Source organism: Natator depressus, chromosome 1 (genome assembly GCF_965152275.1).
Source record: "Natator depressus isolate rNatDep1 chromosome 1, rNatDep2.hap1, whole genome shotgun sequence".
NCBI lineage: Eukaryota > Metazoa > Chordata > Testudines > Cheloniidae > Natator > Natator depressus.
The window spans coordinates 229,554,358-229,572,353 of NC_134234.1; positions in this window are offsets into that span (position 1 = coordinate 229,554,358).

Here is a 17,996-nt window from a genome sequence, read left to right on the forward strand (position 1 = left end):
CAGGCAAAACTCTCATTTAAGTCAGGGGGAATTTTGCCTGCCTGTGTCTTGTACTAGGCCTTCCTTGAAGACCTTCTGTCCTCCACCTGAATAGCTCAGCGTTTCTTATGGACACTAATGAGTTCAGGCTTTCAACATTCCAACGGTCATTATTCTCACTTCACAGATGGGGAAACTATAGTACTACTTTGGATTCTATTTTTGTTGGTAAAATTGATCCCAAAGAAATCCACCTCACCATTGAAGGTAAGTAAATATGTGTTAGGGAAGAAAAACTTTATAGAAATGTGGGGTGTGTAACTAGCAAAAATGCATGGGTTTTGTTGGTTTGCTGTAAAGGTAAACAATTTCACTATCTCATGTAAGCCCATGGGAAAACAAAATAAACAGGGATGTTTAAAATGCTCATACATATTCTGAGTCAAACTTTGCAGCAGGGACTTCTGATGTTTTGTAGCAATTATAGATATGCACACAGACACAGAGAGAGAGCATTGCACTGTGAAAATTAGAGCAGTAGGCGGCACTACTGACATTAACATAAGTTCTCCAGATGTTGTATTGTTTTGTTGCAGCAAAAGGATGCTTTATTCCTGTTATTAAACCATGATTCATGACAACTTCATGCAGCACACAAAACCAGAATCACAACAGAATTAGTTAATTAGGGGCTCTTCATATAGGGGAGTAGCATCTGCTTCAGACAGAGAAACACAGAGAGGAAGAGAGAAAACAAGCAGCAAAGGCAGGATCTTTAACTAAGGTGAGCTGTTAGCACTTGTGGTGTGTGGAGTGCCAAAACTAGAACCATTCTTAAGAAGCAACTGAAGGAACCTCTGAGACAAGAGTAATTCTTGAATTTTATTTGTATGTATATAGTACATTTGCCCAATTCATGTAAAAGGACTTGTTACTTAAATTGCAGATGTGAGTTACTGCTGAAATGGTGGTGGTGGTGATTATGGTTTCTAACTATTAAAAGGTAGGATTATAATGCTATAATTGCACAGACTGTTGCAGACCGTAGACATCCATTTATTTATTTTTATTCCCTTTTCTTTTTTTCCCTCTCCCTTTCCTCTCTCCTAACTTCTGTTTCCCTCTGTGCAGCCTTTTAACTTTTAGAAGTGTTCCTTTAATCAGCATGTGGGTTCCTCACCCCCCAAAGAGTTTTTGCTGCTTTATTATTATCCCTGCATATGTTTAGGTGCACATCTACTATTCTGCTCTAGAAACATGAAATAACTGTGGAGAGAAAATGAACAAAGGCAAGATTAATTTTTTTAAAAGGAAAAGCAACTTTCCAGACTTAAAAGTAACGTCCCTGCTGTGGAGTTGTTTGTTTCATGCATTTTGTTTTTCAGCCATGCAAATGAAATGAGATGTCAGTTGTGGTATCGTTAATCCTTTTAGGGGGAAGCTGTTGCAAAGTCGCTTGTAGTAGAGATGGAGAGAAGGAGATAAAATCGCAATTTTTTTCTACCTTAGAATCTGTATTCAAACTGTGGAGACAATATTTTTGTTGTTGTTCTTGTTGAATCCCCAAATGGTTGACATTAAAATAAAACTTTCAAACATGCATACGTGATTTAGGAGCCTAAAACCTATTTTCTAAGGTGACTTATGTCCCACTTATTAGGAGCCTAAGTCCCACTGACTTTCTGCCAAAGTGTTATGTGTTTTTGAGACATGATTGCAAGACACTTGAATTATGATAGATGAGTTTTTCCTAATAAGACTTAGAGAAGTAAACACAGAGCCCTTCTATTCAGGGAGAGCTAGACACTGGCTGTTTTGAATGGATTCCCAATATAGGACCTGATCCTAAAGTCCATCAAAGTTAATGGAAAGGCTCCCATTGATATCAGTGAGCTTTGGATCAAGCTCCTAGTGGTTGGCAAGAGCAGGGATGGTTCTAAGGAAATGGGAAACACAGAGTTTTGTACTAAATATCCATTTTTCTCTCTCTCTCCCTAGCTGTGACATGACTAGGCTTTTGCTCTTTTCATTCATCATGGTGATCATTTACCAAAATGGGACTTTTGGTAAACCTGTTTATGGGGACTTAGCATCCACTCAGCTGGTTGATTTTTCAGGTATGTTTTTTCTGTTTCATCTATCCAACTAGCTATCATCTCTGCTGCTTCTGTAGGTAAAGTATCACATATTGCAAAGACCATCCTCATATTTATTGGAGATACTATGGGCTAGAATCTTGACCCCACTATAGCTACTGACACAGAGAGTATGGTGCAAGGCTGGCACATTACTGGCTTAAACTGGCTAGTGGAGGATTCCTCCAGCAAGAGGGAATCCCCTAATGGTCTAGAGGCACCCCCAGATGTGTCCAGGAAGAAGGGAATTTGGATAGGAGGTTGTATGTTCTGGCCATTTCTGGCTGCTGGAACAGGCCCCTGGGTCCACTGACAGGTGGATGTAAATTAGGGGATGCTCTAATTTATACCAAGTACAGGCACTACATATAAAATACTAATTTTAAAAATTCAAATCATCATTACATTTTAGGCTGAAACCAAAGAAATTAATAAATAACAAAGAGACTCTACTCAAAATAATGATTATTTGGGTGGGGGAGAGGGGCGCGAGCGTGAAAAAAATTGGCTGAACAACAGTCTTCCTAATACAAGCTGTAAAAATTAAAGGGAATCCATGCATCAAAAGAAATCACCTCAACTCATAGGAACGTTGATGACCGGTGTTTTTTTGCAATCGATCCTATTCCTTAACGTCCTAGTCAAGCCATAGAGTCTGATTTCCGCTAGCTTTCACCTTATGTCTTCATTTACCTGTGCAGAGTAGCCTATAATGCCTTCTTAAATCTATTTTTCATGCTACTCCAGCTGTGCAAAGCAGATTAAAAGCTAGGCTAGCTAAGTGACCAATTGAGGAATCCCTTTACACAGGGAAAACATCCAGCGGCAAGAACCAGTGTAGGGACCATGTCAGCGGACATGAAGGAGAGGGCATTTCAGCAACTCCTGGCTACTAGATTGTCCCTTTGGTCTCATTGAATTTGGGTGCAAGTTAGGGAAGTCCAGAGGTTTGTTCTAAGATGCACCGGGGACAGGCCTGGTTTTCACTGGTCCCAAGATCAGGGGAGGTGTGTATAGGTGGCATACAGCCACATTTGCCTCCCTCTTGGGTTCTGTGCCAATCACAGCTCAGCCAAACCCAAGGATTAGGCCCAATAAGTGTAAAATGGGTGTAAAATATTATCATTACAGTAGGCTAGCATTTTACACCCACTCTGAACAGGAGCAAATTATGCCAGAAGATCCATGGGAATGGAGAATTGCCCCATACATTTAGTAGATAGTTTCCAAGTACACTATACCTTTTAATAAACAGTTGTGTAAAAGAGAGTTTATGAATGTGATCTTGCCTGATAACACCGTGGGAAGTGAAGGGACAAAGGATTAATTTGCATGATTCTTTATACCTACTTTCTCCTGGTATTTGCTATTGTATTTTGCTTGTAACTTTTGGATTCAGCTGTGTTTGTGGCAGAATTTTAATCCCATTGGCCTGATTCTCTACTGCAATTAATCTTGTGGAATTGTGTATGCCTGTGTAAAGTTGCTATAAAATACTCAACAAATACGAATGCTGGTGTTGTACACACACATACTTTGCACAGGTACACGTTACTACACAGAAACACTAAGGTAGAAACTAAGGCCCTGTATTTTTGTGGGTAGTGTGTGATATTTTTGGTGTGTGTATGTAAATTTTAAATCTCAGTTTATGAATGACTGTGCTGATATCACTATGTTACTAATATATTTAAGCAGAAAGATAAAACACAGTCCTTTGGCTACTCTTTTCTTATAATAAACTAGAAAAAGTAGACAATTGTACCTTTCATACTCTTTGTGATTATACATTCATATATTTGCAAAACAGTTTTCCATTCTTTGTTTTGTTATAATAAAATTCCCTTGGAACTATTTTATAAAAGGTCAATAATTATTGTTCTCTGTTGTACTTCCTAGCAGAATATTATTAACTTTTCATCAGGGTCTGATTCCTATTTTGTTGTTGCCAGGTTTTAACCCTTCCTGGAAAATTTTACACAAATTAATAACTAGTCACAATGGGTGAAATTCTCCCCCCCTCCCCCGCCCCCCGAAGTCAGTGGGAATGTTGCCTCTGACTTCAATAGAACCAGGATTCCACCCAATATTTTAATCAATGATTCTGGAAATTCCAGGTGAATTTTTTTAAATTAGTTCCTGTTCGTTCCAGTGGCAACTGGGTTTTGGAACAGAGAAACAGTTCTACAGGATTATTGGCATAGGCGCCGGCTCTGTGGGTGCTCTGGGGGTGGAGCACCCATGAGGAAAAATGGTGGGTGCTGAGCACCTTCCAGCAGCCCCGCTGATCAGCACCTCCCCCTCCCTCCCTGCGCCTCCCGCCTGTTATGATCAACTGTTTCGTGGCATGCAGGAGGCTTTGGGGGGGAGGGGGAAGTAGCGAGGATGTGGCACGCTCGGGGGAGGGGGTGGAGCAGAGGTGGGAAGAGGTGGGGTGGGGATGGGGCCTTGGGGGAAGGGGTGGAGTGGGGTGGGGCCTGGGGCAGAGTCAGGGGTTGAGGACCCCCTAACACAATGGAAAGTCAGTGCCTGTGATTCTTGGGGTTAATAGTCCTCCAGCAGAAACCAGTAGAGACCAGTAGAAATCAAGAGAGATCAAAAGAAATCAGCTGAGGAATTCTGACAGAGTCTACTGGAATTTCCAGCAGGATAAACCCACTGCATGAGATTGCTAAAGGAGGTGCTTGTGGGGTGTGTGCATGTGTGTGCATGAATTTTGCACACTCCTTCAAGGTATTTTGGATTTCCTCTGTGGTGATGGTGGTGTGTGTTTTGCCCTAGATGCTGAATATCCAGTCAGTGACACACAAGCCAAGAGGAACTCCTATCAGATGAGCCAAGACGCCAATAGTCCCAATTCTGCAGAGCAGTCCAGCCTCTGCTATTTTATCCAGGAGAGCGAGATTGAAAGTCAGATCTCCTGCAGACTGCGATTCACCAGGAGCAAGTTTAATTTTAACCCTTTCGGACTTCGGTTTGGGAAAAGGCAACAGGGCAGCTTGGCCAGCAAAAGGGATCCAATCACTTTGAGCAGCATCAAAAAGTTACCATCCCTATTAAAGTTCAAACTAAACCAAATGGTGCCCCGGTGTGGAGACTTTGGGGAGCAGGATTGTTAAATGCACAAAATCTGTTCTAAGAATGGTGCCCAGCATTTTCAAAAGTAGTTAGTGATTTTAGTGAATTGTGCATCACCAAACCTGAGATATCAAAAGGGACCCACTTTTCAGAGGACGGGTGCTCTGTACTTTCTGAAATTCAGGCCCCTATAAGGTGTCTCAAGTTGTGCACACAGAAATTGAGACATAGAAAATCACTCATTACTTTGGAAAACATAGGCCTATATAGGTATAGATACATAATTTGTCTTTTAAAACATGATTTTCCAGTTGATGTCTGATATTAGTGAGAAAAAGACAGTTGCAACTCCAGTGCAATACTGTTGTGCCTGTCTTCCCTATTGTACTATGCCACATCCACCTGCAAGACATAACTTACTATTTATTTATTTATTTCGGTCAGCAAAACATTTGTATTATGTTTATATACCACTGAGGATTTTTCAGCGTTGTGACTTCAAATGTTACATCATTCCTTATCCACGAATCGTGATCACAATAAAGTGACTGAAATGCTACTGCCCTAATACTGTGTGAGTTTGCCTTTTTTTCAATTATCCCCTCTCAGGGGCATGCTGGCCCTTCTTCACTTCTATTTGAACAAAGGGGGCTTTCATTCTTCTATCTGACTGCTGGCAGGAAACTTTGAATAAGCTGCAAGTGCTTTGTGTGCCTCTTTTATCTGGCCAAGCCCAGACAGGAACAGTTACTGAGGTATACAGCCCTGTGAGCGTCACAAGCTTATCTTCATCTCTTCCTGTGGGAGTGCATCATTTTATTTCTCTGTCTGAAATAAAAGGTTTGCCCCGGCCTGCATGCCTTGAGAGAGTATTCTGCAAACCCAAATGTCTTGTGAGGAAAGAGGTATTTCCACTCCCTAAGCATGCCTCCTGGTGACTAATTTTAAAGTAAAATAAAATATGAGATTGGTATTAAGGTCCCAGTTCAGCAAAACCTTTAAGTACATGCTGACATCCATCCCTACTTAGCAAACCACTTAAGCACGTGCTTAAACATAAGAATGTGCTTTAAGTTAATCATGTGCTTACCTGTTTTACTGAATAGGGATGGACTGCTGAAATGTAGCCTCTAAAGGATGATCTGAAATCAACAGAAGTAATTCAAAGGCCTTTGGATCAGGTTCTAACAGAGGTCTTTGTTTATTTTCTTTATGAATTTTATCATATTTGAAACCTTTGAGTATTTAATCTCCTCTCCCCAAAAATAATTTGGCCATTATTAAAGGATAACTGTCATCTTCGACAGTAGACAGTCACTTTCAATATGTTTATTTTGAAATAGGTTAATTAAGAAGGAGAAAATTTGCCATGGAACAAACAAAAGATATACAACATAACTTCTATACTAACTTTTCAATCCTGCAGGCCCAAAGTTAGCGCCATAGATACATATTTAGGCTCTGAAATAGAGAGGACCTGATTGTCAGAAATGCTGAGTAAACACAACTCCTAGTGAAGCCAATGGGAGGTGCTGAGTACCATGTTGTCTGGAGTGGCTCACAACTGTGAGTGCCTACCTCAGGGCAGACTGTCAGAAAGAGGGCAGACACCCCAAGCTGATGGCGTGTTCTATAATTAGATTTCACCAAGCCAGTAACAAATGTGAACTCCTGGATCGCTATATCAGTCTTACCATGGGGTCACAGACAGTCCCCTTCCAGGGGTTCACACAATAAAATTTTTGGTGGCCTCAGCATGCAGCCACCAACTCTTTCTGGTGGCTGCTCTGGAAATTTTTCCTAAAATACTTAATTAACTTTAGGAAAAACAAATACATATGCACATATACATGTCCAAATCATTGTAATTTATTTATGTAGCGTTTTTTTTTGCAGACTTAATAAAAATAATGTACAGTTGTCTCTATTCTTTACTGGACCTAAACAGAATAGAAACACAAATAAGGTGCTTTGCACATTCTTGTCTTTTTTCTTGTCGTTTCTTTTTCGGATGCTTTTTTAAAAAAAACTTGCTAGCTATTAAGTCCGCTGCAAAAAGTGATATTAACAAACATATAGATATCATTTTTCACAACAGACTTACACAGCCCTGGCAAGCCTGGGGACAAATTAAACCCTGGATAGGGAGGTGGGTACGGAGGCAGCGGGGGCCAGGGGTGAGGGGGTGCTGAGCTTGGGGCCAGAGCCTGCTACTGTGTGGCCAGGGAATGAAACTCAAAGCCCCATGGCTTGAGTCTGCCACCCACCACCCCAGGGCTGAAGCCACTCAGGGAGCTGTGGGGGGCTGGGGACCCTCCACTGGCTGCTCTCAGCCCTCCCCTTGGCAGGGGGTGGGGCCTTGGGGGAAGAGGTGGGGCATGGGTGGGGACCGGGGCCATGGAAGGGGTGGGTCCTCGTGCAACCCCCCACTTTTAGGAAGAATCCGTCACCCCTGGTAACTGCCAACAGTTAAGTTACCATACAATTCTTCTAAGCAAGCATATTTTATTTTTAAGGTAAAAGTGCAACATTGAAAACATATTAAAAATAGCAGAATAACCTGGATGCTTGCTAATAAACTTACCAGAGATTACCTCCTCCCAGAGGGGCAGTCTTTCAAAACTCCACCCAGTAGTGTCCCTTTGGTTTCAGGTTTATCAGAAGGAGGACAACCCATGACTCTGAGTGTCACTCATTCATCCAGGCTGGTTCTTTGAATAGATCATAAATAGGTCTATTTAGCCAGACAATAGGTCTCTGCTCAAAATGCAGCTTCAAAAGGATGGATGGGTCATTTGCATTTCCCTCCCCTGAAGTATTCCTAGGAAATCCACTTCACACATATTATCCCAAAAAGTCCTTTGAAATTCCTAGTATCCTCCAAAGAGTGTATTAATCATGTCCTTCCACCTAAATAAGTTCCATACAATCCCACAATCGTACATAACCATTTACATTTTCAATACAACGCACTCCCAGAATACTTAAACATAATTCAGTAGGTGTAATTTAATTCCATAATGTTTGTCCCAGGATATTACAGGATATTGTTATATCTAACACAGAATGATCAACAGCTTTGAAAAACAGGCCACTTTTGTTTAGATGCCTAAATATGGGATTTAGAAGCCTAACTTTAGACACACAGCTTTGAAAATTGTGACAATAAAAATCCATCTATCTGCTTTACCTTCTCATATAGTGCCTGTCACTATTACATAAACACTGAACAGATCATGAATTACAGAACAAGTGAAAGAAAACAATTAGTGCCAATTCAATATTACCTTTCAAAAATCACTGCTGGTGGTGATCCACTTTCATTCTCAGAATAATTCATCTGACATCATTCAAAAGCTGAATGTAAATAATTCTGCAAAATGTCAAGAGGTTTTAGGAGCATAAGGAAGAAAATATTTATGCAATATGTTTATTTTGTATGCCCATTTCCCAAGACAGATTGTGCATTGTTACTTATCTCTCCATGCAAATTGCTCACATCAGACGTTGGGTACATCAGGGCTTATTGAGTACTGACCTCTATAATGGGCCACATGGTGGAATATCATCTTAGGTTAATTATTATCAGGAATTTCATCCACTTGAATAGAATGGCAACTAACACAGTTATGACATCTAAATGAGGAACTTGTGTAGTGTAGTCAGTAATCCATTCAACGACTGCTTAATATGGATTTAGACAGACCCTAGATTAAATTCTATACCCACTGAAGTCAATGGACATTTTTCATTGACTTCAATAGGGCCAGGATTTCTGCCCCAGTGTAGTACAGAGGGTGCTCCTGAGCCTGAAGGCTTGAGATCCAGGGAGCAATACGTTCCCGTGTGTGTTCTATATCTTTGAATAACGTCACCTGTATGTTTTCTACATCTGAATCCTGTCTTTTCTCCATCACAAGGGACACTACAGTTTTTTGCTATCTGAATACACTTTAACAAAGAAAGAAAGTGATGGAACCCTCATTACGTTGGTCATTCAAAGCTGGATTAGACAAAGTAATACATTTGAGGGAACAATCCTCTATTGGCAGTGGGTGATAGCCTACTATGGCCAAGTAGGATTTTTTCCATTAGTGATTTCCCTTCAAGCTACTCTATACCTCCATGATTGTCCCTCAGCTGCAACTGGGAACAGGCACAATGATTCTATGAAAAAATATTTCCAGAAACTTACAATTTGGATGTGGATAAAGGCACTGAGACCATGCACAGACCATCTTTTCTCAAAACATGAAGAGCTGCTAAGTATTTTTAGACTATTTACTGTGGCCTATCCAGATTAAAACTCTTCACAGGACATTACAAAAAATAAAACAAGTAAAAAACCCTCCCTCGGTTTCATAGTCCAACATATGTATATTTATGAGCATCTTAAACAGAAAGCCAAAATAAGGTCCCAGGAAGAAAAAGAGCACATTTCAAAAGCAAATCACACATTTAGAAATATGTGGTAAAACCAATAAAAATGGTGGTAACTATATTGTTGCTATATTCATGCAATGCATCAATAAAAGTTTACACCAGCCAAGTGATATTCCTACCATTTGTAAACAGTGTTAACTGCTCAGGCTTATTAGTGCAACTGTTAGGGCCAGATGCTGCCAAACTTGCTGAGGTTGCATAGCACATCAGTCCACGAGCCCCCACAGATTTCACCTTGAGGAAGCTGTGGCAGAATGTCCATCTGCCAATCTGTCTTGGCCAAAGGCTTGATGCATTAATGTGGCGTAATGATACCTTACCAGACGTCTGCATTAAAGAGACAAAAAGATTTCGAGCAGGCAACTTAATTGACTAATGAACTGTACGTTTGATTGTTTATACATTGTTTCACTGATCTATTGAAACAATACCTGCTTGTTCATACTAGTTTTCAAGAGTTAATGAAGGGAAAATAATGAAGGATCAAAAACTGTTAAACACTGTTCTTCTTTCATCATTTTTTAAAGTATACATGGATTTAATGCTAGTGAAGGTCCTCTCCTTAGCCGTTGAAGAGATAAGGCACTGGCAGTTATTGTCCCAGCTTCCCGGACTGCTCCACCAACATGACTCAACCCTGACTCCAGGAATGAGGGGGTAGTTTATTCCCCACATGCGTATCAGACCTTAATCTCTCTGTTGATCTCTGCCAGTTGTGGCGATGGTTTTTGTCATGTGGACTGTAACATAAGCATATGCCATTAATGTAAGGCTGTAGCATGTTTTGTGTGGGTGTAAATATTCAGTGTAACTCTACAGCTAAAACTATCATGCTCTGCTGTTTTAACTTTTATTACAGGCACTACTTCATTACATCTCAGCCCCACTCATATCCCTTGACTATTAAAAGGACAGTTGATTTAATATTAAATGTGGGCTCAGAACGAACAGTGGGTGATGAGTAACTAAAGTACAGCAGGATGGTATTTTACAAAGCCTGCAGATGGTTTCTCATTGTCCAGCCTTACTGTGCTTTTGTAAAATAAGAATTCGTTTGTTTATCTCAAGGTTCTGGACACACATTCAGAGAAATGAAACTATGTTCTCCTAGTTTACATTCCTATTGAAAATCCTCATTAAAAACAGAATCTTCCATTATGTACATCTGGGGCTGAGCATACCTTAGGGGGCCAGATCCTGGTCCAGACTCTGGTCCCTTTGTACAGTTATGCCTCTTGTACTTCTCCCTCTGTCTTTCTGTATCCATCTATTGACTCTTGTCTTCTACTTAAATTGCAGGCTCTTTAGGGCAGGAGCTGTCCTTTTTTTTCTGTGTTTGTACAGCTCTTAGTACAATGGGCTCCTGCTCCATGATTAAGGCTCCTAAGTGCTATGTTAATACAAATAATAAACTGCAGCAAGTTGTCTCCAGCATTTCCTCAGGAGTTTTGCCTGTATTTGCCTTGCACTGTTGTAGCCGTGTTGGTCCCAGGATATCGGAGCTCATCCTCTCAGGCTCTGCAGCACCTCACCACTCTCTAGCACATCAGTGAGGAAGAAGGGCACAAACTGGCCCACAGGAATGTCGTTAAAATGGTTATTTCTTTCCACTTGAATAAATGGGAGCAAAGTCCATAGAATCATATGACTGGAGGGGACCTCGAGAGGTCATCTAGTCCAGTCCCCTGCACTCATGGTAACTAAGTGAAACTTCACATGGTAAAAATGATTAATACATACAGAAAAGAAAAAAAAAAGACAAAAAGACTTCAGCAGTGGTCACTTTCTGATTGTTCACAGGAGAACACAAATCTCAGCTTTTCCTAGAGCAGGTGACCCACTGCAAAATATGGGAAAGGAGGTGATGGTTGGTGTGGGTTATAAAAAATTCCACAAGCGATCATCTTCCCCCTGAAGTGTGACATTTGATTACAGTTGTTCTGTGCAATTTAGCACTAGACAGAGGCACAAACTGGATCTAGTTCTTAAAGTTTGAGCCTGGGCATCACCTCTACTTATGCACAGCTACAAAGATTAATGATCATCTTACATTTTCAGTCCTCCAACCCCTGCTTTAGTCCTTTTTAGGAATTGACACGATCCTTCAGGACTTTAAAGCACAGTGTTCTGAATTTCTTTGAAGGGGAGTTGGCCCACTGCGCTAGGAAAGTGCTGTCTGCTACATACCCATAGGAGGCTTTCAAGAGAGTTTGTGGAATCCCCCTCACTGGAGGTTTTCAAGAACAGGTTGGACAAACACCTGTCAGGGATGGTCTAGGTTGACTTGGTCCTGCCTCAGTGCAGGGGCTGGACTCGACCTCTCGAGATCCATTTCAGCCCAATATTTCTATGATTCTGATTGTGAATGCAGTGTAGCTACTAAAGAACGCATGTGACTGACCTAAGTATGTAACACTGGTAACACCCCAGTAATAGAATTGTGTGATGTAAGTACCTGTTTTGTACATTGTCAGTATGTATAACCAGAGTGAATTTATTTTTCAGATACATTGTAACAGCAATATAACTAGTTACTGTAACTGTAGTTAATGTATAGGATTTTGTCCTAAGTACCTTTTGTGATATGTAGTAATTACAATATAATTAACGTATGCACATAAGAGTCTCAGACTCTAGTAAATTCCCCCTTTTCCCCCCCCAAAAATGGAAGGGCTTTGCAAACATCTCATAATCTATTATGTTAATTCACCCATTCCTCATTAACAATTATGAGTCAGTTCCATACTGACTTGGCCTGAATTTAAGATAGACCCCGATTCTGAAGGAAGGATGGTGTAGTAGATGGATTGGAACTCGGGAGATCTGTATTCAGTTACCAGCTCAGCCATAGACTTCCTGTTCTCTTTTGGGCATGTCACTTAATCTAATCAGTGCCTAAATTTCTCCATCTGTGAAATGGGGATAACACTTCCCTATCTGACAGAAGTGCTGTGAAGAGAAAAAAAAAATCCATGAACAATTGTGATGCTCTCAAGCAGTATTGTGATGAAGGCCATATACATACTTAGAGTGTATGAGCGGGATCAAATTACTACAGGGAAAAAAGTCTCCAAGGGCTGTTACCAGTCTCATAGGACACCTGATCTTTCCTTATACTCACCAGTTTTAAGCAGCCCACAAAAAGAGAATCAAAAATGCCCCAACATAACTTCATCAGGGATGACTGAGAACAATATAAATGAAAGCAAAGCTAGAAAGGTATTGTGCAGAATTAGCTAGTTAAAGTTGCTCACAAGAAAATTGCTAATGCATGTCTTCTGCAAACAATAACAGATAGCTAATGCAATTTTACAACCCACTTGGTGACAGCTGTTTGTTTATTATTATTTTTTTAGTAGAAGGCAGCAGAAGACAAAGAGAAAAACATCCCAAGTTGTGATGAAAGAAACTCCACAAAGTGCTCATTATTTGATAAGACGTCACACAAGATAAATTCTCCTGTCTAAATTGACTGTGGAGTAGGGGGCTGACAGAATCAGACAATGAGAGGCAAAATTAATCTATGAGGGTGCATGAAATCCTCCATTTACCTCTCTCTTATTGTGTTTTATGAAAGGAGCCTCTACCATTCTTTTCTTTTTGCTTTTTTCTTCTTCACTTTTTTCACATTTGTAAATGAAGCTGGCTTTTATCTAAGTGATGAGACTTTGAAGTTAAAAAAAAATAGCAGTTCTAAATAGATGCAAATTTGTGCTGGGGGAAAACCTCTCTCTCTCTCTCTCTCTCTCAAAAAAGCCACCAGTATCCAAAAATCCAAAGCTTTCAAAATGGGCCAAGACAAAACCTTCAACACTCTGAACTGTATTTGAAACCCAGTTTGAGATCTCAATTGTGTATACTATTTTTTCCCATACTCACTCCCTAAAACTGACAGCCTGACATGGACACAGAACCACAGAAATGTAGTGCTGAAAGGAACCTTGAGAGGAGAGTTTGTCCAGCTCCTAGTGCTGAGACTGGACCAAGTAAACCTAGACCATTCCTGACCAATGTTTGTCCAACCTGTTCTTAAAAACCTCCAAAGAGGGAAGAATAGACAAAGTCAAAATGAATATTCTGCCAGGGGTATCTTTCTGGTTTCAAAATTTGTCTGTGATCAGCTCAGATTAAACCCTAGCAGGAATACAGAAGATGATGTTAGAATTTATATGGGAGCGGGAAGGGGAGGAGATAGAGAAAGACCAAGAATGAGAGCAGATACTTTGTACAGACCCATTAAACAGGGTGGGCTAGCTGTTCTAAATATATGGTACTATCAAGCCAGCTGGCTCCAAAGTAAGTATGAACTGGTGGGTCTAACCCAGGCAACCACTGGGTCTTTACTGGGCAAGAAAATTGTGACAGTGTAAACATTGCAAGGCTACCATGAATTAATTTTCAAAAAAATCATGTCCTCCAGAAATTTACACATAATCTTTAGCAAAGGCTGCTCTATGGGTTTGAGAAAGAACTAGAGATAAGATCTATTTTATTTATTATTTATCTTATTTTAAGATCAGTTATTTTACCTCATCAGTGACACTCCTTGCAAATAATCCAGATCTTAACCAAAATTGCAGACCAGAGAGCTTCCAAGATTGGGAGAGCCATGGAATACACACAATTGGTCAGCTATTCAGTAAAGAAATGTTTCTATTTATTTTGAGATCAAAACTAAAAGGCCCACTCTCCCCTGGTATTAGTGCTTTCAAGTTAGGCATTATGCTACTCAACTTCCTAGAAGACCTGTTTTGTACAGAAAGCTAACTTTAAGCGAAACAATGGCATGTGGTTATCAGGAAACAAAAATATATATAATTTATATCAATTTTTGCAGACAACTTTCCTAACAAAAAATGCCATGCTGGAAAAATATGTGGCTATACAAATTAACTCAGAGGAGTGAGTTTGAGCTGGAAAAGAGGACCGGCAACCTCAGTGTACAGGACAATAAAAAGAAAATTTCTTTAACATACTGTTTTAGGGGTACCTAACATCAGTCAGCTTCAAACTCTCTCTGTGTATATATATGTGTGTGTGTGTGTGTGTGTATACACACATTTTATTTATATAAAGATAAATGTTGGAGAAATTGTGGTGAAACAGGAGATTTTATGCATATATGGTGAACATGTCTAGTCAAAGAGTATTGGGATGCGATCCATAACCAAATATCACAAACGATTAGATATTTATTACTGAATGATCCTTTGGTAATCCTGGGGATACCTAGTGGAAGTGGTCACTCAAAAAGAAATGAAGAATTGATCTCTTATCTGCTAGTGGCTATTTGGAGCCTCCCATTGAAAAAGAAAAATAGTCCAACCATTGAGGAATGGTGCAAAAATGTGGGAGGTTGTTGTTATGGAAAAATTAGCAACCAATTATGTACCCAGCAAAACAGAGGACAGATAGATATTTGGTTATCTCTTATTCACTAATCAAAGTACATTCACCTGCAAAATAGCTAGCACACCTGTTCAATTTTTTGGAATATCAACATTTGATAGACATACCTGATCTGTTAAATGGGTACATAGAGATTTCAATCCATTTAATAAAATCACTAGACATAGGTGTTGCAATAATGGTCACTCTGCAACACCCTGGTAAAGAGAAAGAGCTGATGACTATATTCTAGTAAAATGTTTCTTTAAACCAAAACTAAACTGTAGTAATGATTGTTTTTTTCCGACATCTACATGGCAAGGATTTGTAAACTTCCTAAATAAATAATTTAAAAAACCAAACCCCTCCAATGATGGGGCTTCTACAACGTCCCTTGGAAGCTTCCCATTGGCATGTAGTAGACGCCACTTTCTTAATGCCTTGGGCCAATCTCACTACAAAGAAATTCAGAACTCAGCCTTTTAAAGCACAGTGAAGGATTGTGTCAATTTCCCCAAAACACTAAAGCAGGAGTTTAAGAAGGAGTGAAAATGTAAGTTGATCATAAATCTTTGTAGCTCTGCATAAGTAGAGACTATGCCCAAATTCAAAACTTTAGAACTAGATCCTAACTTTGTGCCTCTGTCTACTGCTAAAGTTGCACACAATGAGAGTAATCAAATGTCACGCTTCAGGGGAATTCTTTATAACCAAACACCACCTCCTCCTTTCCCATATTTAATATTTTGCATTGGGTCATCTGCTTTCTGAGCAGCTCAGATTAGTTTTCTCCTGTGAACCATCAGAGAGTGACCACTGCCAGAGATAGGACCCCGATCTTGATGTGCCAATGGTCTGTTGCAGTTTGACAAATCCTACACTAATTTTTCATTTTAAATTTTGGGGATGGTAGGAAGGCAAGTTTCATGATCAATAACCTTTATTTTGTTTTATGGTGAGACTCTTTTTAAAATTTATTTAAAGGAGTGGAGCTACAGGAGGGAGGTTGTTTGCTTACTCACATTCTAATGAATTTTCTTTCATCTCATTAAGGAAAAAAAAAAATCTGAGGAGTCTCTCTTTAATGCAGAATGGAGAACAGACTTCCTGGTTTCTGAAACATGGAGTTGAGGGGAATCAAGATGGTCAGGAAATGTCCAAAAATACATTCACAGAATTCTGAGGGAGCTTGAAAAATCCTCGACTTATTCCATCCAGTACATTCCTCACTCCCACAACAGGATCTTAATTTATAGTAAAGCCTAGGCACTAGACATTTCTGAGTATTAATCAGACACCCACTTTGAGGCTCACATTTTCAAGAGAGCCTACATTGTTAAACATAACCTTCAAAAGATATGACATTAAGCAGTAATTATCCAGTAGGCCCACCAGCTGCAACTTATCTGCCTGTGTGTCTATGAGGGGTGGGGGGGGGGTCAGTGCGTACACCATCTCTTCAGCTCTGCATAGGCAGCCGTCCGCACACACACTAACACCTTACCTCATCTACACCCCCTCTCCGCACTCCCCCCCCCAGACTTGTCCTCTCTCCAGCACATACCATGAGTACACCCTAGGGTGAACGAATTATGCACAGGGCCAAATGTTGGCCTCAGATGCAAAACATGGCTTTTACTGAAGTCAATAGGAGCAGTGTGCATGCCCTGAAGGGCAGAAGATAGCTCCTACATTTAAAAAGTATTTAAATAGGAGAAGTTTGAGATGATTGTTTGCTTTTAACAGGCAAAAGTTAGAGAGGACATTCTTTTTGAATCCTGATTGCTGCAGAAAGGAGACTAGGACTGAGGAACAAAGCAAAGGGAGTTAAAAGTTCTGGCTAAAGAAAAAAGTGTTTGGCTCACAATCTCTCTCTCTCTTTCACACACACAGACAGTTTGAAGTGATTATGCAAAAGAAAAACTGCCAGCTGAGAGCTCAGGCCTGTCCAAGACTCAGAGAATGATCTTTCAGCTTTGTCTACATTCACCTCCCCTCTTCCCTCTCGCCCCAGATGCCCACCATTACTGCCATCAGTCCAGGTCCACAGTAGCAGCAACAGTTGGGATACTAATGCAGGCAGGGTTCTCCCCACTTGCTGATGTTTTTAGACACCATGTTACCTAGCCTTGCTCAGAGCAGGTGAGCACGATATGGCTAAAATAGCATCAGCTGCCAGCGCCTTGTAGGGCTCTAGCAGTTTTGTGAAATAGTGGTAGTGCTAGTATAAACAGATTCTCTACTTTATGCCAGGCAGAGTGGAAGGGCCCAGGATTGGGGAGTGAATAAGATCCACAAAGGTGGTTTTAGATACTTTTGCCCCCAGCAGCTCTTGGGCTGAGCACCTCTGGCCAAGCTATTCTGGTCCAGACGCTATGTAAATCAATTTTTGACAATGCATCAGCTCCTGGTTATTTTATTGTTAATAACCAACCAAAAGGAAGTGCAAGAGAGATGGTCAGAAACTAACCCCCCCTCCCTAGTTTTCAGTGCATGGCAACTTCCCCTGTACTCCCACTCTATGGTCCCTCGAGGGCACCCACCTCCCAGCTCCTCAGCAGTCTTCTCTCTTGGGTGGAGACTTGCATCTCTCCCCCTCCTGACCAGGGTTATTCCAGACTGCCGTTTCCTGCCTACACTGGGATAGCTCCAGAAAACCAGACTGCCTAAACAGGCCTGCATCTGCACTTCTCTTTCCCTCCAGAGATCACCCCCACCTCCCACCCCTAACTCCAGTGGAGCTCTCCTAGGAGCCCTTCAAACCTGACAAAGAGGTTTTTCCACAGCGTTAGCTCAGAAACAGAATCCCCCATGAACAGTGCAGTCTTTCCTTTATACAGGTTGGGCTTTGATCTTGAGACTCTGGGAAATACGTAATCAGCAGACAATAGTTCATTCCTCAGGGCATAGTTAAAAAGGCTGGGTTTTTGCATAACCAGAGGTGGGGAATTTGCATCCACCTCCCGCTAGATG